The sequence below is a fragment of the Mustela lutreola genome, chromosome 1, assembly GCF_030435805.1.
Source record: "Mustela lutreola isolate mMusLut2 chromosome 1, mMusLut2.pri, whole genome shotgun sequence".
Taxonomy (NCBI): domain Eukaryota; kingdom Metazoa; phylum Chordata; class Mammalia; order Carnivora; family Mustelidae; genus Mustela; species Mustela lutreola.
The window spans coordinates 65,140,260-65,166,045 of record NC_081290.1 but is presented as its reverse complement, the minus strand read 5'-3'; the positions used below and the strand labels follow the sequence as shown (position 1 = coordinate 65,166,045).

Below are 25,786 nucleotides of genomic sequence, written 5' to 3'. Positions count from 1 at the left end.
AAGCCTGGGCCCTCTCTGGACAGGCCTGATCTCTGGGCCTCACTAGGCCATTCAGTGTGGATTCAGCCCGGAGATGTCACTTGGGAACTCCCTTTACAGCCTATGGTAAAGCTACATAGACACATGGTGGTGACGACGCCCGCTCCCAGGCACGAGCTCCATGGGGTCTCCTGCTGCCCAGACCTCCTCGCTGACAGCCAAGACCCACGGACCATCCACCTCCAGCTCTACCCTGCTTTGGGGCCCCACTCACCTCACTCCTCACCCTAAAATTCCTTCCCCCAAACCACCTACCCATTCCCCAGGGGACTCAGAGCCCCTCTTATCTCAGACTTTCCCAATGCCTCTGTGTCTTTGACCTTGTACCCATGACTCCTCATTCATTGGCTGTTTCTCTCCCTGGAGGTTCCTCAAGGGCCAGCTCTGAGCCTGGCGCCTGCAGGTCTGGGATGGCGAGGAGCTGGAGCAGGGAAGAGGCTCGTCCCCATCCCCACAGCTGACCATATCCCATCTTGCCTCCTCTGATGGCTCACAGCTGGGGTCTGCCCCCCAGCACTGAAGCCTCCTAGAGATCAAGAACTTGCTTGTCCCACCACCCCAGCACCTGGCACACAGTAGGTCCTCGGGCTGCACATGGCTGTGGCCAGGTTTTGTGCACTGGAGTCTGGCTGTCACGGTGGAGGTGGGCTGGCCTATGAGCCCACGTGGCTTGGGGCATGGCATGCTCCTCTGGGGACTCATGTCACAGTGCAGTGGTCTGCGCATCTACCTAGAAGTCCCCACACCAGACACCCTCAGCTGGGCTGGTAGGTCAGTGGCCACCTCATCTACATGGGACCAGGGACCACTGCCCAGTGGTCTACACCCAGTGTCCATCACTCTGGGCCCACCTGTGCCATCTGTACCAAAATCATCCATCAGGAAGATATGTTACTAAGGTGGGATTTTTTGGTTTTTTTGTTTTGTTTTGTTTTTTTACTAAGGTTTTTTTTTTTAATCAACTCACTGCTTTTACTTAAGCAGAAAATTTCACGTTGCTCCCACGAGCAGAAAGCTAGCATGATGAAAACAGTTCATTCCCTCCTACTGCACGAGCACACCGTCCACCCAAGACAAGCGCACCCAGGACCCAGGGCCTGTCCTCGCTTTGCTAAAGGGAACTACAGAGCTGTCGGAAGCATGCTCGCCCCTGCTCAGGCAGCTGTCCTTATTGTCAGTGTGGAAGAGAATGGAAACAAGATGGTGGGAAGAGGGGGTCCCCTCCAGGCCCCGAGGGTCACTGGATGCCTCTGTCCTGGCTCCTCCCTGGAAAAACATCTAGCTTCTCTGAATGCAGAACATCCCACCTCAGCTTCCTCCCCAAGCCCCAACAGCAATATGGGAATCCAATGACGGGGAGCTCACTACCTTACAAACGCAGCTCCCACAGAACACGACGCATCAGGGAGATTGCCAAAAGCTCTCAGCCACTTCAGCTTCTGTGAAAAACCAGGCTGACAACAAAACCCAGCCTCTCCCTGTGGATGTTATTTCTATAAAGCCAAAAAGCCATGGGAATACCCAGGCAAGAGCCATAAACTTGGGCAGTGATTCTCCTCAAAGAGAGCGAGGCTTGTGTGGGGCTCAAGTGAAGCCCCAGATCCCAGGTGGTGTTAATCTGTCTTTGACAATGGTGGCCATGGCCACCGCAGGCCTTCTCTGGGCTTTCAGACACATAAATCAGCCATGATGGCCTTGGCCTTATGGAAACTTGCCCCCTCGGCGGGGTGGGGGGTGGGGGGTGCGTGGTCTCCCAATGACATCTTCAGAAACTGCTTCCCCGACCATCCTCAAGGCTTGTGCCCTTCCTAGAAGTGGCCATTGGGTGAAATCTTCAGGGGCCTGGGACAGGTGTACCTGGCCTGGGACAGGTCTCCTAAGCCTGTCCACGGTGAGAAGGCGGGGTGCCGCTGGCAGACTGGGGAAGGACCCGCCTGGAAAGAGGCCCATCGTCACAGCCATGCTGTGGATGTCGGAGATGAAGTTCTTGGAGAAAAGTGCTTTTAAAATAACATTTGGCTATTTCTAGGAAGCAGATTTCTACAGCTGTCCTCGCTGTGTTTTCTAAGTGCAGCCCCATCTCAGGGACCTCGGGCCTTTCCTGGAGGTCTTAGTGGACATCCAACACACAAAGCGACATATTCCCAGGGGGTCCCTTGCCTCTTTCTGAGTCCAAAGACCTCAGGGTGTGAGGGTTCCTCCCCAGTCTAGTTAGCCAGCTTGGCAAGCTGCCCATCTGTAAGATGGGACACCAGGAATGCCCCGGCGCCTGCCGGAAAGAGAATGCTCAGTGGGGACCCTGATGCCACGCAGGCCTCACCAGTGGATGGCACAGCCTCTTTCAGACGTCACTGCCAGACCTGCAGCACCCCAGCCCGCCGGGCTTTCAGCTTGCATAGTTCCTATAATGGGGTGCACCCCACCTTCCAAAGCCCCTCTTGCAGGTTTAGCTGAATTATCCCCCTGAGTAGGTCCCAGCTCCGCCCCGCGGGACCATGCAGGCTGGCCTGCTCCCCACGGCCACCCTGCAGACCCAACAGCCACCCAAAGACCTCTCCCTTGCCCAAGATCATGTCACCCAGCTCCTGCTGACCTTGTACAAACCAATAAAGCAGAGGGATAAACCACAACCTGTGTTAAATTCCTGAAACAATCCTTATTCTCACAGCTAGTCCACGTGGAGAGCTGCCTGTTCTCAGATCTGCCCCTCCAACCGGGTACCCTTAGTCACCCTCCCAGTCACGGGGCCCCGGGGGGGGGGGGGGGGCAACAGAATTCCATGAAAACCACACACTTCTGTTTACATGGGTGTGGCTGACCCTCCGAGGGCACCAGATGAGACAAAGTCAGGCTGTGTGCACTGCCGGAGAATTAAGCGGGATCAGCCAAGGGGCTCCCCTTTGCTGCCTATCTCAGCCCAAGGGCAGCTAAAAATGCCAAGAATTAGTCTGTGTCCATGGTGGACAATGGGGAAAGAGAAGACACATGACCCTTCCTCTGATACCGTCCCAAAACGAGCTCACGCCCGGGTAGGACAGACCTGGGTTAATTCTCAGCTGCCAGGGACCATCTGAATGGGCAGTGGGCCTGGAGAGCACGCTGGAGACTGACAGCTTGGCAATGCCAGGAGCCAAGCCCAGCTCACAGGTGTTCTCCAGTGGTGGGACGCAAGGCACCCCCTCAGCTGTTTTACATCATCCGAAGAGACCCCTGCAAGGACAAACATTAGCCGGGAGGGCAGGGACCCCATTTTCTCGCATTTATATTTGATAAAAATACACCTGTCGTAAATAAACATGACCCTAGCTTCTTTAAATATTTCGGGGCAGCCTAAGGAATTCTAGCTAAAAGCAAAGGGGGAAATATATATATATATATAAAATATTTTATGTAATACATAAATATATAGATTTTTATTTATATGTACGTTTATATATAAATATATAATGTTATATATAAGTGTGTATACATATAAAATAATCATGAAAACTGGGGTATATTTGTCACTTGTTGGAGAAAAGAAAATGATGGGAGGGCTGGACTTGCGGACCCAAACCATAGCTTCGTTTTTGAAATCTCTGCAAAGATGCTCTCCCCCCAGGGTGACGTCAGTGCATCTCCCTCCGAAGGCCAAAAATGGGAATGAACCCGCTGGGACCTGAACATATGGCTGAGCCGTACCTTAAGTACAAGAGACAGAATGCTCCCTTCCCCGGAGTGATGCGTTACAGAGCAGAGCTGTCAAATCAGGCTCCGCGTGCAAACGTCCCGAGCCGATGCGGCTAAGTCACAGGCTCAGTGTGTCATGACCAGCTGCGGCGGAGGACGTCCCACCGTCACAGGTGCCGGAGTGCCCTGCTGCCAGCACATTGGGCTGAAAACAGACCCATCTCCATCAACTTGACAGAGACAAAAGGCGTGAATGAAGAGCCCTGCCTGAAATTAACAGTGATGGAAAGTTAATGATGGAGCAAATTTGGCAGAACTATTTCAACACACATCCCGATGCGGTCCCGGCTTTCAGAGGGGATGCCGAAGTGATGAATGTCTGCCGGGCTCCAGCCGAGACCACAGCCGTGCAGCTTCCTGCTAGATTGTCCCTTTCTCCAGAATCAGACCCTTGGCAGGAGGTCTGATCTGTCACCCCCGCCTCCGTCCCCGGTTCGGGGGCTGGGCTAACACATCTGCTTGTCAACATTCAAAGCTCATCTGGGCTCCGTTTACTTATAACACTAAGCCTGGGAACAAAGCTTATGGAGTGAAAGTTTCCATAAACCATAGCAAAGCCATCTAATTCAATCAGCAAACACAAAGCATGGGGTGGGGCGGGGGGGGGGGGGGGCAGGGAGACAAACAATGATCCAAAAAAATACTCATGATATAATATTATGTGAAAAAATACTTGAGATTCTACATACGGCAGGTCCTCCTCCATGCTTCCACAAGACACTGAAAATCTGTGTGTCTTTGTTTCCTCCACAAGACCACAGAGTTGCTGAAGTCAATGACCAGGACGCCCACCCACCCTCGGACCCCAGGCTGGGGCAGGGCCAGCCCCCAGTGGGGCACAGCAAACCCCTGATGAACTAACGTGGCATGTTTCCTGCCATCTCTTCATTGTGACTGTTGAGTTTATACCCACCTATGACCACAGACGTGGACAGATGACAGATACACAGACACGTGCATGAAACTAACCAGATGGAAAGTGTCTGAATGCAGGAACGGTGACCTCTAGATGCAGTAATGGTTTTCTTTTCTCTCTTGCGCACTTGCCAGGTTTTCTATAATAAGAATGCTTGGGGGTGGGGCAATTCTGTGATCAAAGAGGTCACATTTGTCATAGCTGCACGCAGTATAGAGTTCTGTCCAGATGGGCTTTCAAGGTACGAGACACACACCGCCAGCCATCCTCCATGGAGCTCCTACTACGTGCGAGACTTGTCTCCACGTATTCTTGTGCCGAATCCCGTGATCGCCTAGCTTAGGTGTTTACATCATGGTGCTTATCTGGAACTTTCTAAGCTACGAGCATTCACCTGGTTTGAGCTCCACAACAAGTCTATGATTCAGAGCAATTACTTTTTCCAGCTGGTGATCAGTGATCAGGGAAGTTAAGGAACTCGCACACAGCTGATCTGTGGCCAACGATGGGAGAAAGGAGCTTGCATGAGACCAGAAGGAGCCAAGTCTACTGAAAACCAGATGCACCTGTTCCTGATCACCCCTTGGGGGACACCCTGTACCTCTCACAGTCACCTCTCAGGGTTCTCTGGCGGGCGGATATCCACGGCAGCATGGCCGATGCAGTCTAGTGTGTGGTTTTTGTGTTTGCTTCTGGTCCAGCTGCTACTCCCACTTTCGCAATGCTGCCCCAGGCTGGTTCTCTGTGCAAACCCAGGTCATGGGATCTGGCCTCCTGCCCACGCTCACCACTACTGTTCACAAAAACTGGGCACATGTGAGGCAAGGATTCCCACTGGCTGGCCCAGCCAAGCCCTTCCTTCAGAAACCCAGGGGCGGTGTCCTGATGATGGCTCCATGAGGCCACAAGGATAGGAGATAAGAATGGGAGGGTTTTCATGTCCCGAGATAATGGCCCACACAGCTAGCCTTGGTGTTCCTGGAATTTTCCATGTATCTTCTCGGTAAGACTCTGATATAAATGGCCAAGACCCTTGTTTGATAACTCTGCATCTCCACGCTTGACTCAGGGAGTTAGAAAAGACACAGTTGTCCCATCTGAAGTGGTGTTTCTCCTTGATCAGAGTAGTGAGGTCCTCATCGCCAGGAGTGAGCAAGCAGTAGGCGACGAGCTGGTCAGGATGTTAGAGGGGATCCGTGTCAGCTGGAGCTGGACAAGGGAGCCTCATGGACCCTCAACTCCTCTCATGCACCATGAACTGGCCAACAACTTGCCTTTCCTCATCACTATGCCGGGAGCCCTGATGATGGATGGAGTTAGCCAGATATTTCTTTTTGAGGGTCACTCCCCTCCCAGTCCAGAGCAGGGATTTGTTAATTTGTCTGCAACAAAATCCCAAACATAAAGGCAAGCTCGGGTGGGTTTCCCCAGTTCGAAGCCTTTCCCACCCTTGCATACGGTGCACCCAGGCAGAGAGGCAGGCAGGAGTGTAAGGTGGCTGCAGAGTCAGGGTGACACGGCAGGAATGGAGCCTGTGTTCCCATCAGACACATGACACAGAGCTGCAGGGATCATTTCTGAAGACTTGCTACAAATGTGTGGGCTTCTCAGTGAGTAGGGGCCTCAGCCTTTGACAGCCACCGAGATGCCGGCCTTGGCCTCATCGGGCCCCGGGTCATGCATGGTCAGAGTGAATTTGGCCAGAGGGTGTGAGTGGAGGGGTAGAAAGTGGGCAGGTCGAGCCACTCCCTCTGGAAAACCAATGCCCAGGGCTCCGGGAGCCATGCCCAGGGCTCACATGTCACTCGATTTCCATTGCGGTTGGAGAAATCCGGGTGAAATGAGTTTGCCACCCAGACCTGGAGTCCAGCAAGGGCTCCACTGTCCTCTGCTTTTCTCTCTCCTTCCTTTCTTGTTTGGGTTAAGATTATTTCCACATCATGGTCTTAATGAACTAACTCCATTCTTCTTCCAAGGGAGACCTCTTATATCTTTCCACTCCTTTAAAATTAATCACTAATTAATCAATTAATCATCAGTCATGGTGTTTTTAACAAACACCTGCCAAGAAACAAGAAGCAAAGCAAACCTGAATCTCAACCTCACACCATAGACAAAACCACACTCACGATGGGCCCCAGACCTAAATGTAAACTCTAAAACTCTAACAGTTCTAGAACAAGACAGGGAAGAAAATCACTGTGACTTCTGGTCAAAATTCTTAGCTAAGACACAAAAGCATGGGCCATAAAAAAATATGTAAGTATAAATTGGACTTCACAAATATTAAAAATTTACACCCAAAGGACACTGTTAAGAAACAGAAAAGACAAATTATAGATGGGAGAAAATGCTTGCAAAACACACATCTGACAAAAGATCTGAATCCAAGACATAAAAAGGGCTCTAAAAATTTGATCTTATGAAGACAAACACTGCAACAGAAAATAGCCAAAAATGCCAAACATTTGCTCTACTAAAGAAAAGATATGGGTGGCAAGAAGCCCATGAAAGGATGCTCGATATCCTTAGTCATTAGGGAAATGAAAATTAAATCACAAAGAGATAGATCAGCATGCTGGTGAGGTGGCTAAAATTTCAAAGTTGACAATAACAAGCGTTGTCAAGGATGTGGAGCAACTAGAACTCTGGCCCTTCAGTGGAAGGAATGCAAAATGACACAACTACTTTGGAAACAAATTTGCTTACAAAGTGTAAATACGCTATCATAAGATCTTCCCCCTCCTTGGCATCTATCCAAGAGAAATGTAAACACATGCATGTCCCCCAAAGACAATGCACCCACAGTCATATTCCCTGGGGAAATGACACATACCCAATCATCACCACGAGCACACATGGCTGGAATGCAGGACAGAAAGTCATCACAGTGACAGAAGAAGCCAGAAGGGCACTAGGGGCAGATACGGCACAGACGTTCTCCCAGCCTGGGCCCCTGGAGGCCAGGGCAGGGGTTCCCAAACAGCAGGCATTTGGCATCTGGTGACTTCTGGTACTTTGTTGATTGCCACTCTTGGCATCTGGCGGGATGAGCTCAAGGGAGCTGCTGAACACCTTACAGGGCACGGGCTGACCCCGGAACAGTCACAACAGCAAAATGATGAGGTCCAAACTGTCAACAATGGCCAAGGTTGAGAAACACCACCACTCGCCCACCCTGTCCCCCTGGCTAAGGTGTAGCATGGCTTCTTAAGAGGAAGGGTGGTGGTGCACTCAGCAGCTGTCTTATGGAACATGCCTGTGTCTCTCCCTGTGCTAGGCTCTGTCTGCTTGGCCCCCAGCCCTGCAAAGTGGGTTTTATTTTAAAGATGAGGGGACAGAGGCTCAGACCCTGCTGCCCCCACTCATCCAAGGATGGGCAGCTACCAAGCAACTAGCCAGGACCAGAACCCACAGCAAGCAGGAGACAGCCACCCACTCTCCATGGACCTCCCCCTCCCCCCCGCCGGGGGGACTGTATGCAGCTCATCTGAGCAGCTCGGTTTATCCACAGTGATTAAAATCTACAGCTCCAGAGCCCAAGGCACACAACAGAGATTCCAAATGCCCAGCACCGCATCTCTGGGTACAGTGGCTCCTCTGTGAGCGTGGCCGTCCTCAGGCCCTGGGGAAAAGGAAATATCCAGGCACCAACTCAATTCATTTTCCCCCCCATCAGATAATAAATGAATAGAGTCCTATCAAGACAGCGGAATCTAGAAGCCGAACAAGGAAGAGTGCAAGACCTAAGTATGAAATAATGAATTTATAATCCCACTGAAGAGCAGTCGGAGTGGGAAATTGACATTGCCATGGAAACCAGGGAAGTGTGGTAAGGCTCTCGAGGAGGACTTGGTGGGGCATGTCCGATGTGCTCCGTGAAGGGAACAGAGAGCATCTGGCCTGGATATGGGGCACAGGCAGGCCTCCAAGATGGGACCCTGACTGCCTCGGCTTCCAGGCAGTGCCTTCTCACTGGGTAGGGGCAGAGAAGGGACAGGCAGCCCCTTCAGGCCCAGGATGGGGACCCCTGCACCCTCGGAATCTACAGTTGGCACGCACATGGGTTCAGGCTCCCACACACCTCCATAGAAACACAGGGAAGAGTCCAAGGGGAACTCTGCAGATTTTTGGGCAAATAGCCCAGGCCCCAACTCTGCATGAAACACCCCACAAACACTCAGCAGGTACCCAGCTCCTACTTGTGCAGGAAAAAACCTTGTCCCTGCCCTCCAGGAGCCCTCAGAAACAGGAGGGAGAGAGACAGCACCGAATCCTATTCCAGGAGGCCAAGTGGAGACCCAGCAGGGTCCCAGCGGAGGCCCAGCCGTATGCAGGGCAGGAACTGGAGGACGCCAGGCTTCATCCAGAAGGGCCCACAGACACATGGTGATGACAAGTAACCCTTTTGCCTTTTTTTTTTTTTTAAAGATTTTATTTATTTATTTATTTTATTTATTTGACAGAGAGAGATCACAAGCAGGCAGAAAGGCAGACAGAGAGAGAGAGAGAGGGAAACAGGCTCCCTGCTGAGCAGAGAGCCCGATGTGGGACTTGATCCCAGGACCCCGAGATCATGACCTGAGCCGAAGGCAGCGGCTTAACCCACTGAGCCACCCAGACGCCCCAACCCTTTTGCCTTTTGGAAAAGTTTTGCTAGTTCTGAGGTGTCATTTTTCAATCATAAATTAGTCAACCACACTGCCAAGGACCCTGATTTTAAGTAGTTTTGCTCAAGTTGTCAGTGGTAGGCTCAGCTTTGTTACAACTAATTGTTGAGAATCCTAACGACAGAGATCCGAGGCGGACAGGGTCTGTCCTCTGCCTCCCCCACCACATGTCACTCCAGCCCACACATGCAGACGAGGCAGCCCAGGGGCCCATCATCCCTCTTTCTTCTCCCAAGAAATACACCTGCTGAATTCTGAGCATGCCCAGGCCCTTCGGGGGCCATGAACAGAGCTCTGGCTGGATGTCCGGGTCTCGCATGTTAGAAGTTGTGCCCCTCCCAGGCACCATGGCCCCCCGCCCTTCCCAGGGGCTGAAGGGACGACCTGAAAGGAGGTCTCCCCCACCCTGTATATCCTGGGTGCCCATACAGGCTGGTGACACAGCAATCCCCACACTTTGGGGGGTTATTGGTATTGTTATGATTATCCTAACTTCAAAGATGAGGAAACAGGCCCAGAGAGGGGGTTTAACTTACCCAAGGTCACACAGCTCCCGTACTTCCTTGCCTCCTAGAGGAGAGGGGGCAGAGCTATGGGGAGGGGACAATAGTGCAGGGGTCCCGCCCGGGTGGAAGCATGTGCAAACCCCTAGAGTGTGCAAGTGCTGATGGGAGCAAGGAGCTGAGAGGCTGCCCAGCAGAGCGGACACTAGCAGGAGGCTGCAGGGTTGCTGCTAAGATCCATGGGGCAGAAACTGCAAAGCAAACTGGGCATGAAGGAGGGCAGAGGGCAGACATCCCAGGGGCTGAGAAGCCACAGCAAAGGGGGCGCTGGAGGGGAGGTGGGAGGTCTGGGGACCCGTCCTTCAAACACTCTCCCCAAGCCAAGCCCGAGCTCCAGGGTCCCATCCCTACACCCAAAGTCTCCACCCCCCAGAACATCTAAATAGATCTTGAAGTCATACCCCACCTCCTCCTCCCCCTACTGCCTTTTGAGTTCAGCAAACAAATGCAGCTCTCTGTGCCTCAGTTTCCCTATCTGTGAACCGAAGCAGCTCTGAGGAATGGAGGCGGACTTAGGACAGACAGCCCAGAGCGAGCATTTCCTTAAGTACCACTTTCCATTATGTACTTGGCCAATTTCACATTTACGAGCTGCTTTCAGCAACCGCCTGGGGTCACTTTTCAAACTCCCTGGGAAACATGGCTTGGCCCATCATTATGAAGCCAGGAGTCCTCAATAGGGCAGACTTCCTAGAGAGTGCACCCAAGGGTGTGAGCAGGACTGAGCCCAGAAGATAAGTCCAAAACCCCCCTAGGAGGCCCGGGCTCTGCTTTAGAAAAGGGCACCCATCTCCCACCAACAAGTAAGCCAGAACACACAATCCAGCGGGGGTGGGGGTGCAGAGTGATGGCTCCAGCCCTTTGTAGAAAGAAGGCTTCTGCCATATTTAAGCAGCTCTCCGTCTCTGAAAGTCTTCCCGCAGCCCAGAGCACAGGATTTAGGGCCAAAGGCAGCTCAGCCATTCAGAGGCAAAGCTGAAAATCCAGCTAACACACAGCCTGGGCTTTGTGGGAAGGCGGCAGGCGGGGCGTCTGTCACCAGCTTGCACCCTGGAGCTGGGATTTGGGGTGAGGTTTGGCTCCCTGCCAAAGCCTTCATTATGCTTGAAGAATGCTCTTTTCAAATTGTCTCTTTTTGTTTTCCCACTCCCCCAAATTTATGTAAAAATAAGCTGCGTGAATTCAATGCACGCTTTCAGGGCCCCTAATGAGCAATTTCCTAGCAAGTGTCAGAGCCCGGTGTCAGAGCCGGCACCCATCAGAGCCAGTGGCTTGCAGCTGTTTGGCCTGAGCTGGGGCGCGCTCTGAGGACACACCCTGTCCACTGTCCCTGTGACGGCCACCCCGGCAAGAGTCATCATTCAATCCTCCCGACAACCCCTAGCACCAATCATTTCCATTTCACCGAGGAGGAACTTGAGGCTCAGAGAGGTTCGGGAACTGGCACAACCTCACACAGCTCACAAGTGGCAGAGCAAAAACTCGAGCCTGTTGGACTCCAACACTGCTTGACAGTAAATTTGATAGTTCTCCATTGTGGTCACAGTGCTCTGGATATAATGACGATTGTTGCCACCCCTCTTCAAGTATGACCTCACCTGAACAATATTCAAGGTATATTCAGGTCCCTGCAAATTCTAACAGACTATCACCTCCCTGGATGTAGATCTAATACCTCTATGAATATAGCCTGAGGTGGTAGTGTCATTGCAGGGACTATGTTGCATGGTTCCCCATGGGGAGCTCATACTCCTTGGAGACCCTGGGGTCCTCCTAACATCCTGCTGCTGCTAGGAAAGAGGCCAGCACCTGCTCCTGGGTCAGCTGGTTTGGGAACCTCGATGCTTAAGTTACATCTATCCCTGTCAGATTCCTTCTGTGACTTGGGTCCTTCTGGCCAGGTCAGACCCTGCCGCTGACCTGCCCACGGACTCGAGCCAGGTCCTCCCCTCACCATCCAAGGGCCTGGGCCATGGTGTCCCCAACTCTACAAATGGATTCCGGGGCTCCCCCGAGTGGCTGCCCAACCACAGCCAGTAAATGCTGGGAGAACTCAGGAATGAAGAAGGCATGCTTTCATCCAACCGTGAAATCCTGAGCATGAGCTATGTGCCCGGCTCTGTGCTGGGGACACAGCAGGAAACAAACCAGCTCTGCTCTCTGCCTGGGGAGCTGGCCCTCTCCCCACTCTCCGCCCCGGGGAGCCGCCCCTTCCTGGCTGGGGGGCAGGAAACATGCTCAGTTGGCGATCACACAGCCCAGCACTGGTGGCAAACTGTGGATGGTGCGCACAGGGCATGGACAGTGTCTCAGAGACAGGGAGGGAGGGGAGGGGGGAGGAGGGGAGATGAGATGGAAGGGGGAAGGGGAGAGAGGGAAGGGAGGGGGAGGAGGGGGAAAAGAAGGGGAGGAGGGGGGAGAGGTGGAAGATGGGAGGGGGGAGGGGAGAGGAGGGCCGAGGGGAGGGAAGGGGAGAAGGGAGGAAGGAAAGGAGGGAGGAGAAGGAGGGGAGTGGAGAGAGAGGAAAAGAGAGGAGCAGAAGCCAAGAAGGAGAAAAAGAAGGAATGGAAGGCTCCCGCCTTTCCACATCACAGGCCGGAAGAAGCCCAGGAGGAGGAGGGGTACGAGGGTGCGGGGATGTTCAGAGGCACCTCGCCCAGCCCCACCTTCTGCCTCTGTCTCGGGCACAGACTCGGGTGTCCTGCTGATGAATATCACTGTGACAAACAAAAACAAGGGACAGAGAGCCCACTCTTTGTACCTATGGAGCTGGACCATAGGGTACCCGGCTGCCAGTCCCGGGCTTGTCTGATCTAGGGGCAGGAGCGGTAGGGACAGCCCTGGAAGTGGCACCTCTTGTCCTGGCCAAGTAGGGGGTGGCTGTGCATTCACATGACACTCTGCAAAGCCGGGCACAGGCTTCTGTCCTGGAGAACCCTAGCACAACCATCCACCAGCTATGGTCACCCCTGCAGCCCCCGCGGCAGGTGTGACTGTAAATAGCAGGTACGTCGGGCTCCTACGGGTGCACAGCTGCCCCGGAACCTGGGCTTCTGATCACTGCCCCAGGAGGCCTGGAGTCCCACGCTGACCGCCACGCACCAAGGGTGGGCTGTGGCAGGGGAACCCTGCTCGTCTGGTTTATAAATCATGGCTCTGTTCTAGATCCTTTTTAAAGAAATGGTTATGGGCCTTGAAAACATCTCAAAGCCACTGTCCACCCACCATGTCCATGACAGAACAGCTGATGGCACTGGACGGATATCCCAGACCCAGCCTTGGCTGTCCTGCCATGCACCCAGGTGCCCCAAACTAGAACCTAGGGGTCCTCTGACAGCCACCGACCCCCAGCCACCCCCAGGCCCCAGTCCCTGCCAAATCCCATGGTTGTCTGACTCTCCCACACCCTCCCATCTCCCCCTCCCCGGGCTGTGCTCAACCTGCCCCTTAGGGCTGCCACAGAAGTACCTCTGGGCACTGGGAGGGCCCTGGAGGCTGTGTCTGCCTGAGCAGCAAGGCCAAGTCTGCAGTCATTAGCATTCAACCTGTTCCTCCTTTCTTCCTTAGCCATTGTGTGAAGGTCAGTTTCATAAAAGCTGTCCAGCCGCCAGCAGCGGGGCCCAGCACCCGGATGCCCTGGCAGCCCCCTCTCTCCACATGGAGACATCTCCTATTGTTTTGCATTCTGGCAAGCAGGTTCTATTTTTTTCCTTTATAAAATAACGTTGTTCATAATCGCTGGTCCCCGGGATTGTCATATGAGAGGCAGGCCTGCTGCCATCGAGGCCTTCGGGGGGCGGTCCCTGCTCTGCCCACCACTGTTCCCAACCCAACTGCCCCTGTGCTCCGGGGCGGGGAGCACGACTAATCTGGGCAACAGGTGTGGGCAGGTGCTGAGCCCAGAGTAGACCCCACTGCCTCACCTGCTGCTTCCTGGGTAGGTGGACCTGGGTGACCCGGGTCGGGGAGGGTGAATGGCCCTCAGAGACACGGACTAGAACTCATTTACTGTAGCTGTGTTGACAGCATCTCCGTGAGGGATCTCTCAGGCCATCCACAACTTACAAACCTGCTTGGCCATCCATGGTGCGCACGGCCCTAAATGAAGTTATCTCCAAAATATGTATCATGTGTTCACCAAGAAAAGGACACCACTGATGGGGAATGTGGGGTAGAGCGGGGCGGGCTGCAGGCCCTCGGAGGGTCTGATGAAGCCCCGAAGGAGGAAGGAAGGGAGGGGGCCTTTCCGAGAGCCCGGGTCATGGAGCACTAGGCTGGGACCTCCAGAGGGGACTCAGGGAAAGAGAAACTGGGATGGGGTCAAGATCCGCTCGTCTCCAAACTAGAGGGCACTTAACATCTGTGGGAGTAAGAAGATGCATGAAAAAGGGCCCAGGAGGGTACGGGGAGCAATTCAGCCTGGCACCAAGGCCTTCCAGCAGGAAGAGGAAATGGGAAGAAAGGACTCTGGAGAACTTCAGCCTCAGGGACAAGGGACTCAGCTCACCTCACCTAGACAGCATGGAACAACCACGGCGAGCTACGTCAGGAAGAAGGGGATGCGGCTCCTGGGACAGAACACGTGTCTGTGAGCCTCACGTCTCCAGACTCACTAAAGGCTCACCGTTCAACCGGAGGTAGATGCTGTTGGACCCACTTCACAGATGAGGAAACTGAGCCTCTGGGCTCTCGGTCCAAAGTTAGGAGCTCTGAGACTCTGACTGGCTTGTATATGGTCCTATGGGCTGCCACACCCTTCCAGAGAGGTTGGGGGCTGCCAGAGGCCCAGAGAGGAAAAAGGCCCCCAATTTTTAAAACGAACAGGACACATCGGAACCCAGAAAGAACAATCTCTTGAGCTTGGCATTAATTCCCAGCAAAACAACAGAATGAGTTTAAAGCAGGGATTTTGAGCTGTTCGGGCACAAATACAGCTTCTCCAAGAACAAACCGTGCCCTCTGAGGCATGTCAGAGGACCATGGGCTGAGTGGCCATCAGTGTCCATGGTATCAGATGCCCTGGGGACCACAGAACCTGCACACGGCCTGAGCTGTGGCCCCTGAGGCTCAGATCTGTTTCCAAGGCTCTGCCGTCTTTGTCTACCATGTGGCACCTCGCCGAGACGAGTTCCCAAAAAATCTATCAAGCCCAGCACTGCCTTCAAGGGAAGAAGCAGGAGAGCAGGAGGATATGCCGGCAGGTTAACAAGACAGATTCCCTGTGGTATTCCTCGTGGACTCCTGGTCACGTGGCCCAGGGGGCCCTTGAGCTGCTGCTTGGTGGGCAGAGACAGGACCCAAAGTTAACAGAGCCCGGTGACGTGGCAGAGAGGGGCTGGAAGCCATGCACACTGGAGGTCACCGCCTCCCCCATACCGCCGCTGCCTGGCCTTGTTCACCCACTTACTCAGCCCCTGACCACCCACGAGCTGGGTGACCTTGAGGAAACCACTCAACCTCTCTGAGCCTCCAATTCTGCACCTTCAAACAGACATGACAGCATCACTAAGGACGGAGTCCCGAGCATTCTAGGCCCTTGAGGATTTTTAATCTCCTTTTACTTTCTTCTATTTTTATAACCCATGAGTAGTTCGTGAAATGCAGGCTGGCTGTTAGGCTCCAGAGGGGAGTGTCAGGTCCTGATCCTGATGGCCGCCAACCCACAGAGCCCCATGGGTGCCTGCCCCCCAGTCCCACGATATCAAGGCTGGCGAGTCTGTGCCGAATTTTTGGCTAGCCCATCAGATGTGATCCATCTTGGTGTTCCATTGTCTTACACCTTCCACTCAATGGCAAAGTAGCCAGAGTCCCTCCCACAGGGCTGCAGACAGTCCCCTGAGCAAAGGGCCAGCTGCTGAGTCCCTCCGATATGGCGGCTTGTACCAGCCACAGACACAGGGCCCTCCAGGACGTGGGACAGCTCTTCATGACAGAGGCACCCACCATGCCGTCCCCACAGGCCACAGGCCACAGGCTATCCATCAGGCCTCGGGGGCTAACAGAGGGCCTGTATCTAGTACCCGAGAGGGAACTCAGTAACCCACCCATCCAGGCAGATCCAAGCCACAGCTGATCCCCCAGGATACTACCAACCGGTCATGGGGTCAGCCAAAGGCCAGGGATGTGAGACCGTGTCAGTCATCTACCAGTCTGAGAGATCACTCCCTGGGGCGTCCTGGAGGGCTAATGCGCCCAAAGCCATGGCCATGCTGGAGTCAGGGAGGCAATAGACCTGCTCCCCTGGGCCTAGTCAGACAGCGCCTACAGGACCTTCAGGGCTGGGCTGGACCTCTGCAAGAGTCTGGGGGAAGGTGCGGGCCGGGGAGGGGCAGCCAAGGCCAGCTGGCCTCTACACTGTCCTGGGGAAAGGACACAGGTAGCCCTGGAGGACGCCCCCGGCCTGGCTGGAACTGAAAAGGGGAGCCCTCCTGGGATGGCCCGGCCTGCCAGGGGAAGGAGCGCTGCAAGGGACGGACCAGGAGAAAGGGCTGGAACCCTTTCCCTGCTGCCGTCCTGCTGTGAAACGTGGACCCTGTCATCTCACCTCTCGGAGCCTGGTCCCCACCCACAAAGTGGAAATCAAAAGGACGATGCAAAAAAAAAAAAAAAAATGCCTCGCGTTCTGCCAGGCAAACAGGCAGCAGGCTCGTGGTGGTTCATGTCCAATCAGTAGTAAGAATATTAAAAAGGTAATTAACCACCTCATGGGGCATTCGTTATAAACTAACGCCCATAATCGTTTCAATATGCTGGCTGTTTGGGGTACACTCTCCAAATGACAGCCACTGGCACTCACGCTCTGCTTGCTGGCCCTGTGTCCAGCCACATCCACGATAGCAGGGCCCCTCCCCAAGTCCACCCTCCGTGCCTGTCCCTCCCTCCCCTCCTGCAGCACACTTAGGGACACGGTCTTGACCTTGGAAGAGCTGCTCTTGGCCCAGGAGGGCCCCTGGGGGGACCCGGCTGTGTATTACTCTGGTTAAAGCACTATTTATTCTCAATCCCGTTGACCCGATTTTAATCCCAGCTACGTTAATGCCTACAGCCACCAAATGGAATACGTTCCGTGGAAAAGTAAATTCATTCATGCAGAATGATGCCCTAACAGCCACCAGCAAAGGTCAGAGAGAAAACTCGTTCTCTGGTGGCTCCCTAGCTCTCCGGCACGGGCCTCGAGGAGCTCAACGGGTCCTTCTGATGCGGGAGCACCGATGAGGGCCCCAAGCCTGGGTATTTTTAGATCGTGCCTTGGCCCCTCCACACCCAAAGCCAATTAAACAAACAGCGGCGTCACCGAGCACATTGCCCAAGCAGTGTTTTCCTAAATTTAAATTACCGGGCACAGGTAATTTAAATTTAGGCACAGCCTGGGATCTGTGAGCGCCAGCAACAGTCAGATAAAATAGGTCAGTGGAAAAGCCACCACTCATGCATTTGCCACAGAGGACTCTTCCGTGGGGCATCCTGAGCCTGAGCCTGGCTCCCAGCTTCTCCACCCCACCTGGGGCACCGGGCACGCTGCTGTTGGTCCGCTCACTGAGCCCTGGTAATGAGGGATCCTGGCCTGTTGAGAGGGGTAACCCCTTTATGGGGATGCCAAGAAGACTGCCAGAGAACAAGGCCAAGTCCTTGGTCAGCTGCATGTGTGGGCACACCACTCCTGAATGCGCCCCCACCCCTCCCCTGCCCAGTGCTTAAGCCCAGAAAGTCCTCAGCCAAAGACCCAGCTGAGCCACCTCCTGTCTCCTGAGTTCAGGAAAGCCCCTCCAGGTCCCTGCATCTCAGATGCAGCTCCTTGACCCCTACACCCAAGCCACCTGCCTCGAGGGATCGTGACAACAGAGCCAAGACAGAGATGCACCTGTTTTTTTGTTCTGTGCACCTGAGGCATTTTCCAGACGGTCTTCAGATAGCACCGAGCCCTTCGACATCCAGACGATACGCACCAGACGATACGCACCGAGTCTATTCCCTGGTAGGGGCATCGTATGAGGCTAATGATAGGATAACCAGGGAGGATCTATTTTGAATATTTTGTCCCCAAGGACGCAGCAGCCACATGCATCAAACAGAAACTACAAGCAATGGGAGGAGATGCAAAAAAAATGTCCTGCTTGTGGCTCCTGACAGATGATAAGACAGGAAAATACAGAAGAACCCAAAAGACCCAAACACACCACCAACTTGTAACTTAAAGCACAAAAAGCCATATCTGGGGCCATGAAGTCAACCTTGATATGTTTTGAAATTTCCTTTTAGAAAAATTCATTTCGCCATCCTTGAGCTGTCCGCTCCCCTCTGCGGGCAGCCAGGCTGAGCTCTACAGTTGATTCTCTGTGGACAAGATCGGGGTGTTGGGGGGGGTGCTCTGGAAGGGAAAGTCCTCGCAGACTGGTCGAAAGGCTTCACACGTCAAAGCAGACACTTCAAAATTAAAATGAAAGTCAATCCCAAGAAGAGGAAGAACACAGCCTAAGGAGCTTACTGGGGGAAGGGAATCCTGGCCAAGCCATTGCTCTGTGCCTCAGTCTTCTCATCTGTGTGCTGGGACCAATCAGAACCATAATGATAATCACGATTCATCTGCAAAATGGGGTTAAGGGCCATACGAGTTTCAACGCAGGGGGCTACGGCAAGGATTGGAGATACCGCCTGTCAGGGGCCGGTATGATTGGGCAAGTGCTTCCTAAATGCCAATCAGGAACCCCACTTCGTTAACCAGTTCACACTGACCCAGGCTATCACCATCCCCGCCTGGCAGACCTGAACTGCACAGAGGTTACGAAAACTCGTCTCGGGAGCTCTCCCAGAGACAACACATTCCACCCCAGTGAGCGCTGGTGGATTTTCTGTCTAACCTGCCCAGGGAATCCCAGCTGGTTCGAGCTCCTCCTTGGGAGCGGGGGAACCCAATGAACCATGGGGCTCCCTCGGTACAGAAGGACTCGGGGTGGGAACACACAGAACCCCAAGGGGCTCACCTGGAAAGCATTCCCAACCAGAGGAACCCTGCACGCCACCGCCCGTCTTCATCTGAAGCCATGTCTGCAGAAAGCACCAGAACGCCAAGGCCGCGCCCCCATCCACAGAGGGACGGCAGGCCCAGGAGAGGTCCCACAGGGCACGGGATTTCAAGGCCTCCACCTCCTCCCCAGTCGGGCCTCCACCTAAGTGGCCAAAATCCAACGTCTCCTCACAAACCTGCTATTTTCCACCCAGCGAAGCTGTACTATCTTGCGTTATCTTCCTAAAAACCGGAGTCTCTTGAAGAGCTAAGTCACCTTGAAAGGACGAAATTATCACTCAATTAGCATGGGTGAGATTAGAGATTATCCGCACTCTAGGTGTGTAATTAGCATGTCCTCAAATTCAGTTCCTTAGCCAACGTCCCACCCCCGGAACTTGGCAGGAACCAGCCGGGCTCTGGTCCACATCAAGGACGCTCTGAGCCAACGCAACTGCTTGCTGAAGTTTGAGGCCAACTTCCAGGATATGTGAGTCTGTTATCTGCTCTCTCCCCCCTTGACCCAATCCAAATTTTCATGGCTAGGATTAGGAACCAATCGTTGGGCCAAGATAACATGACGTTATACAGTTTTTAATTAGGCTTTTCAAATTAAAGAGCAAAGGCTGAGCCCTGAACCAGGTTTCACCTGGCACTCTCCCAAGTCCCAGGGACGGGCAAAGCAGAGAGGCACAGTTGGAAAGGCCTCCCCTACTTCCACTCCCATGGAGGACACAGGCTGACGCCCAAGGTCATGGGCAGAAGGAGCTCGGCCACAAGCTCTGGGACAGCCACTGCTCCAGCCCGGAGTCTGCAGTAAAGGGAGGGAGGGACTGGGTCCGGAGCCCCTTGCCTCTGTGACGGGGCTCAGAACGCCTTCTGAGCTCGCTGGGAAGATCAGATGAGGCGATGGATATAAAACACCTGGCACGTGTCAGGGCAGAGTAGGGGGCTGGCCAGGCACCTCCAGAAGGAACCAGAGCCAATCAGTGGACAAACCTGGAGGCATCTTCTGAAATCCCAGGATCATTCATTCATGGAGACACTCACTCACTTCCACAGTCCCTGACGATGGCGCTCTGTGCAGGGCAGACAGCATCCCTCCCCTTGTGGCTCTGTCATCCTAATGTGCAAAGAGGGGGCTGCCAGGCACGTGTGTGTCCCCCCACAATCCATATAGCGAAGCCCTGCACCCCAACTGTGAGGCTATCAGGAGGTGGGGCCTTTGGGAGGAGTCTGGACTTAGATGAGGTTGTAAAGGCAGGGCCCAGGGGACGGGATGAGCATCCTTATGAGAAGGGGAAGACAAAGCTCTCTCCCTGGGAGGAGGAGAGGCTGTGTGAGAATTGAGCACGCACCAGAAGGTAGCTGCTCGCAGGCCCGGAGGAGGGAAATCTGCCAACACCTTCATCTCTGTCTTCCCGCCTCCAGCACCATGAGAAATAAATGTCTGTTGTTTAAGCCCCAGGACTCTGTGATATTTGTCACAGCAATCTGAAAAGACTAAGATGGGGGGCCTCACAGAAAACAAACCAAATAAACGAGCAATATGTCCTGTGTCCAACAGTGATAAGGTGTGGGAGGAAATACAATAAACGGGAGTTCTGCTGGGCGAGTGGCCCCGAGGGCCAGCAGGCAGGCCTGCTTTGGGATGTCTGATAAGAGAGGCATTTTCTGCAGAGGTGACAGTCAAGACCTAGAAGCCAGCCCCATTAGGACTAGTTCTGCACACAAGAAAGTCAGTGCAAAGGCCCTGACGCAGCAACAGGCTTAGGTAGCTCATGGACAGGAAGAAGGCCAAAGTGGCTGGAGTCAAGAAACCAGGGAAAGGTAGAAAAAAGTGCTGTCAGGCAGTGGGTGGGGATCCCAGGGAAGGACGCTAACCCTAACCCTAACTGCTCAGCCTGGGAGCCCTGAACCCTTGGATTTCTTGTTCTCTCCCAGACGAGAACTGACCAGGAGCAAAGATATGCTAGGCATTCACAAAAGGTCATTTTCTTTTCTCCTGGACTGACCACAAGACCAAATTTCCAGTCTCCCTTGTAGTCAAGTTGAGCCCTGGGGTAGAAAGGACAGGATGGTGGCTTTCCTGGGCTTTGGAGTTCCTAGTTTCAATGTTCAGCCAGCAGTTCCCTGCGCTCTGAGGGCGCAGTCCTGGGTCTCATAGCTGCCAGCCCTTTGATCCTTCACTCCCTTGTTTCAAACCTCCACGGGCCTGTGCTGGTCACCTCCCACCCAGCAGTGAACCTCCTGACACAGATCATGTAGCAAAATTATTGATCCAAAGACGTTCCAAGACCGCCCTAAGCCAGAGGGATGTATCCTGAGGCCGGGGGCAGGGTGGAGAGGGGAGTGTAGCATGAAAGGGTTAACTGGAAGGTCAGTCTCGGGATGGGGAAGTGAGGAGGGTCTTTTGGGCCTGGCTCCTGGAGCCCCAGCTCCAATTCCTCCGACCCAGCCCAGGGTTCCTTCCCAATTCCAGAATGACGCAAACAAATAAAAACATCATTAGCCGGACGGAGAAATAGAACAGATTGAATGTTGTCAGTAAAGTGGGGGTTGTTTTTCTCCTGTGTGTGTTTGTGTTTCTCTAATCACTTGATACTGTTTGGAAACACAAGAGGAGATTTGGGTAAACAAAGCATCGATAAAAGCCGCATCACATTTGAGGAACACAGAGAGGCTCCAAACATGGGCCGTATCCCACGAACACAGGAGATCGGTGCTGACCCGTTCACGAGATCAAATCGGTTCTTGCCTCTACTTTGGAGCTGAGCTTTGCCACACGGGTACCAGGTTCCACAGGCTGCAAGCGCCCAGCCCCCAGGCTTCGGTGCCGGTGCCGTGTCTGACCCCCAAGGACCTTCAGCCGCAAGCTCACTCGCTTTGCAACCCACCTCAGGTCTGCTTTCTTATTTAATTGCTTGTTCCCTCCCTGCTCCAGTTGTTAAAAATGACCTCGGTGCCCCTGGGGAGGTTACTCGACTGAAAATCAGGTTTTGTTGTATCCTGGGTGAGATGTCGGAGGCTTACCCTCCAATCGAGACAATGTGTGTGGCCTCTGGCCGCCTCCCCAAGCCCCGGGCAGCTGGGCTTTCCCCGCTCGGCTGCCCAGCCCAGACCAGCCACCACAGACTGGGACAAGGGGACACACCAGCTTTTGTCTTCTGTGCCCCAGGGACTCTGAACACAAGACTGTGTGGGATCAGGGCTTTGCCCAAGGTCACTGCAATGTCACAGTACAGGGGTTGTGCACAGGATAAAACAGAACCTGGGTCTTCGGTTCATGCCACGGATGGGGCCCAAAGCCAGAGCTGAGAACCATGGTCTCAGCTGGAAGGAGGAGCTGTGGACACTCAAAACTGTACATTCCAGAAATGGGCAGAGAAGGCCAGGGTTCAGGTAAGACCTGTGTGCACAGCAGGGGGAGTGGCTCCTTCCCAGCCACTGTAATGATCAGCTTCTCTGGGTTTTAAATATTGATCTTTGAAATCACGAAGCTTCCCCCACAAAGACCCTCATGAGACACCGGGACCCCTGCTAATGAAAAATTCATTACCCAACATTCAGCTAAAATGGCAGAAGGGGTCAGACTTTACTGCCTAAAGCAGAAGAACCAGCAAGCGCACCTCATCCCCACCGCACCCAGCCAGCCTGTCCCATAGGCACCCCCAGTCTCAGTGCATGGGGAAAATGGCCCAGCTGGGCTGCCTCCCAAAGCCGTCCCAGGGACTGGTCTCACCAGTACGATCTGGTCGGGTGAGAACATCACAGGGTGGTACCTAGACAGGAAATCTGGAATGGAACAGGCACCCAAATCCTACATAATTCACTGAGCAGAGTCTCGTGCTAGGCGACAGATGGTCGTGCCCGAACCCACGGCACACCCCTCTCCTGGGCCCCTCTGGGTCCCAGCACAGGCATCTATACTCCAGGTTCCTCGGAGATCACACTGGAAACTAGGCGGGTGCTGGTGTTCCCTCGGGGCCCCGGGAAAACCCTGGCAGCCCCCTTGGGCCTGCCCTGAAGCTCTCCCCACCTTGCCATCTTAGCCAGTAGTCACCCCGGGCACTGCCCAATGCCCCACTCCAACACCCCTGCAGGAACTCCCTTGCTCTGCTGACTGGCACCCACCTTCCAGGCCCTTGGCTCCTGGCTCCCCCCATCCCACAGCCGCTCTGCCCTCTGCACCCCACTGCAGACAGACACTGTCATTCCTCACAGCTGTCCTTCCATCGTGAGCTCAAGAACCAGCTTCCATCAAGAACTCCAGAACCAGGGAGGCACATCCTGCCTCCTGCCTCTCTGAGGCTCAGTTTCCAAATCTGGACAAGGATGTCATCGGATCCCTCAGACTTGCCTTCCTGACACTCAGACTGGGGCTGGGGTGAGTCCTGTGATCTCACCTGTCCCAGGCTCATGCATGCTCATGCACCCGTGCCAACATACCCCTTCTGCTCACCCTCCAGAGCCCACCAGACCTCTGCTGGGATCCCGGCCCACCAGCTTTCTCCCCAGAGACTATGCCCAAGGAGAGACTCCTCCTAACACATGCCCCCTCCCCAGCTCAAAATATTAAGAGGCAGGAAGATACAGAAAAAGCACAAGGATGGGATTCAGGGAGCGTGGTTGAGCCCCCCCTCCACAACATGCTCTGAGGCGCTGAAGAAGGCCCACCACATCCCACCCTGACGGCTTCATTTACAAAACTGAGCTGCTGGACCAGGTCACGGCTTCACTCCTTCGAACTAGAATTCACTGAGAGCCTGTGACATCTCAGGCTGTGATAAGACCCAACCCAAGCCCACGAGCATTCATAGTCTGGGAGGGAGACAGAGCCCCACAAAACATTTCACAGTCCCAAGTGGTTACAACTGTGATGTGTGGCTACACAGGAGGGTTTACGGAGCCAAAAAACAAAGCCACCAACTCCACTTGAGCTGTCCATCACTGCATACCCAGCAGCTAATGCAGGGCAAGCTCTATAAATGCTGGGTGCATGACTGGGTGGGGGGTGGGAGAGTGGATGGATGGAAGGATGGATGGGGGGACGGGCGGATGGATGGATGGGGGTGGGAGAGAGGATGGGTAGGAGAATGATGGATGGTTGTGCATGGGTGGGGGTGTAGGAGAGAGGATGACTGGAAAGACACATGGATGGATGGGTGGATGGATGGTTGGATGGGAGAGAGGATGGATGGATGGATGGATGGATGGATGGATGGATGGGAGAGAGGATGGATGGAAGGATGGATGGATGGATCGATGGATGGGAGGATGGATGGAAGGATGGATGGGTGGATGGATGGGAGAGAGGACGGATGGAAGGATGGATGGATGGATGGATGGATGAGAGGATGGATGGATGGATGGATGGGTGGATGGATGGGAGAGAGGACGGATGGAAGGATGGATGGATGGATGGATGGATGGATGGTTGGATGGGAGAGAGGATGGATGGAAGGATAGATGGATGGATGGTTGGATGGGAGAAAGGATGGATGGGTGGATGGATGGATGGATGGATGGTTGGATGGGAGAGAGGATGGATGGAAGAATGGATGGGTGGATGGATGGATGGATGGATGGATGGGTGGATGGAGGAGGGATGAGTGGGTGAGTGGACAGGTAGATGGATGAATGGGTGGATGGGCGGGGGGGGGTATGTGGATGGGTAGGAGGGTGGGTAGGAGCTGGGATGGAGGGGTGAGTTGAATGGTGGCCAGGTAGATGGATGGGCAGGTGAATGGGAGGGTGGGAGAGAGGACAGAGGGAATGTCGCAGGTGGAAGGATAGACGGGGATCTCTGTGACATTTCAGAGGATTGACAGCTGCCCCTCCTCTCTGCCCTCCACACAAGCTCTCTCAGCAAGGGCCTTGCCCAGAGAACTAGTGTCCAGAGCCCACTTAACAAGACAGACGGAGATCCGGGGAAAGGGACTGATCAGCCAAAACCGAAGGAAAGAAGGGAGACAAGAATGCAAGAAAGGAGGGAGATGGGCAGGAAGGGGCAGCAGGAGGCAGAGGGACAGTGTGATGGACGACGGACAGAATGTGGATGAGGGGACAGTGCCGGCTGTGTATGTGGTGGGAATGAGGGAGCAGGGACAGAGAAAGGCTGGCATGATTGATCGATGACAGCCCAAAATGCCCGGCTGAGTACCGGCCTGCACGCCAAGCAGGCCCCTGGGATACGGTGGTCCAAAGGCCTGACAGGCAACAGCAAAGACACCACCCCCCACCTCGTGTTCACCGTGATAGGGCAGTCCCAGGGACTGGCAGGAGAGGGCTGGTGGCTCCCAGCGGACGGCCCACCCAGAGGATGTAAAGACGGTCAAGGGGCTGGTGTGGGGGGCAGCTCGTGCTAGCCATGCGGAGGGTGCCAGCAAGGCCAGCATCCGCCTGACCCTGCTGGCATCAGTATCTACGAGGTCAGTAAGCGTCGTAAGGCAACACGGGCCCACATCAACCTGGGACACCCCCAATCAGACCTCGGGCGGCCCCAGGGCCCCCCATCAGTGTGCCCCACTGCACTCCCCCAAACACGGCAGCAAGGGAAGAGAGGCGCCTGGGTGTTGAGAGGCATGCAAGGAACAGAAGTTGTAAAGTGCAAACACAGACGTCAGGAGCCGACCCCAGGGATAGGTTCCAAAGTAAGCCAGACTCTAACAGAGAGATTAGCGATCACAGTAGCAATTAATAGATGTGAATTATTCAGAGCCCATTTAAAACACACTTGTGACCCACAGTATTTGATTAGAAAGGCAGGAGAGAAGTGTTGCCACGTGGCCGTGGGGAAAATCTCAGCCCAGCCGTCCCCCTGGCCTGGGCCACACCTGGCACAGGCCCCACTCCGCCAGCCCCT

At 54.2% G+C, this 25,786-nt stretch overlaps 1 protein-coding gene across 4 annotated transcripts in view; it reads right to left on the bottom strand.

The window, feature by feature from the left end:
* The window catches only part of SORCS2 (sortilin related VPS10 domain containing receptor 2), a 422,409-nt gene that overhangs the window by 267,072 nt on the left and 129,551 nt on the right, over positions 1–25,786 (bottom strand). Inside the window, exon 1 of one of the 4 annotated variants that reach the window (XM_059165926.1) lies at positions 19,119–19,137. The exons of the other annotated variants lie outside the window; for them this stretch is intronic. The gene's annotated coding sequence lies outside the window, so the exon portion shown is untranslated. Of the gene's footprint in view, positions 1–19,118; positions 19,138–25,786 lie in introns of those variants that run through there. 4 annotated transcript variants of the gene reach the window in all.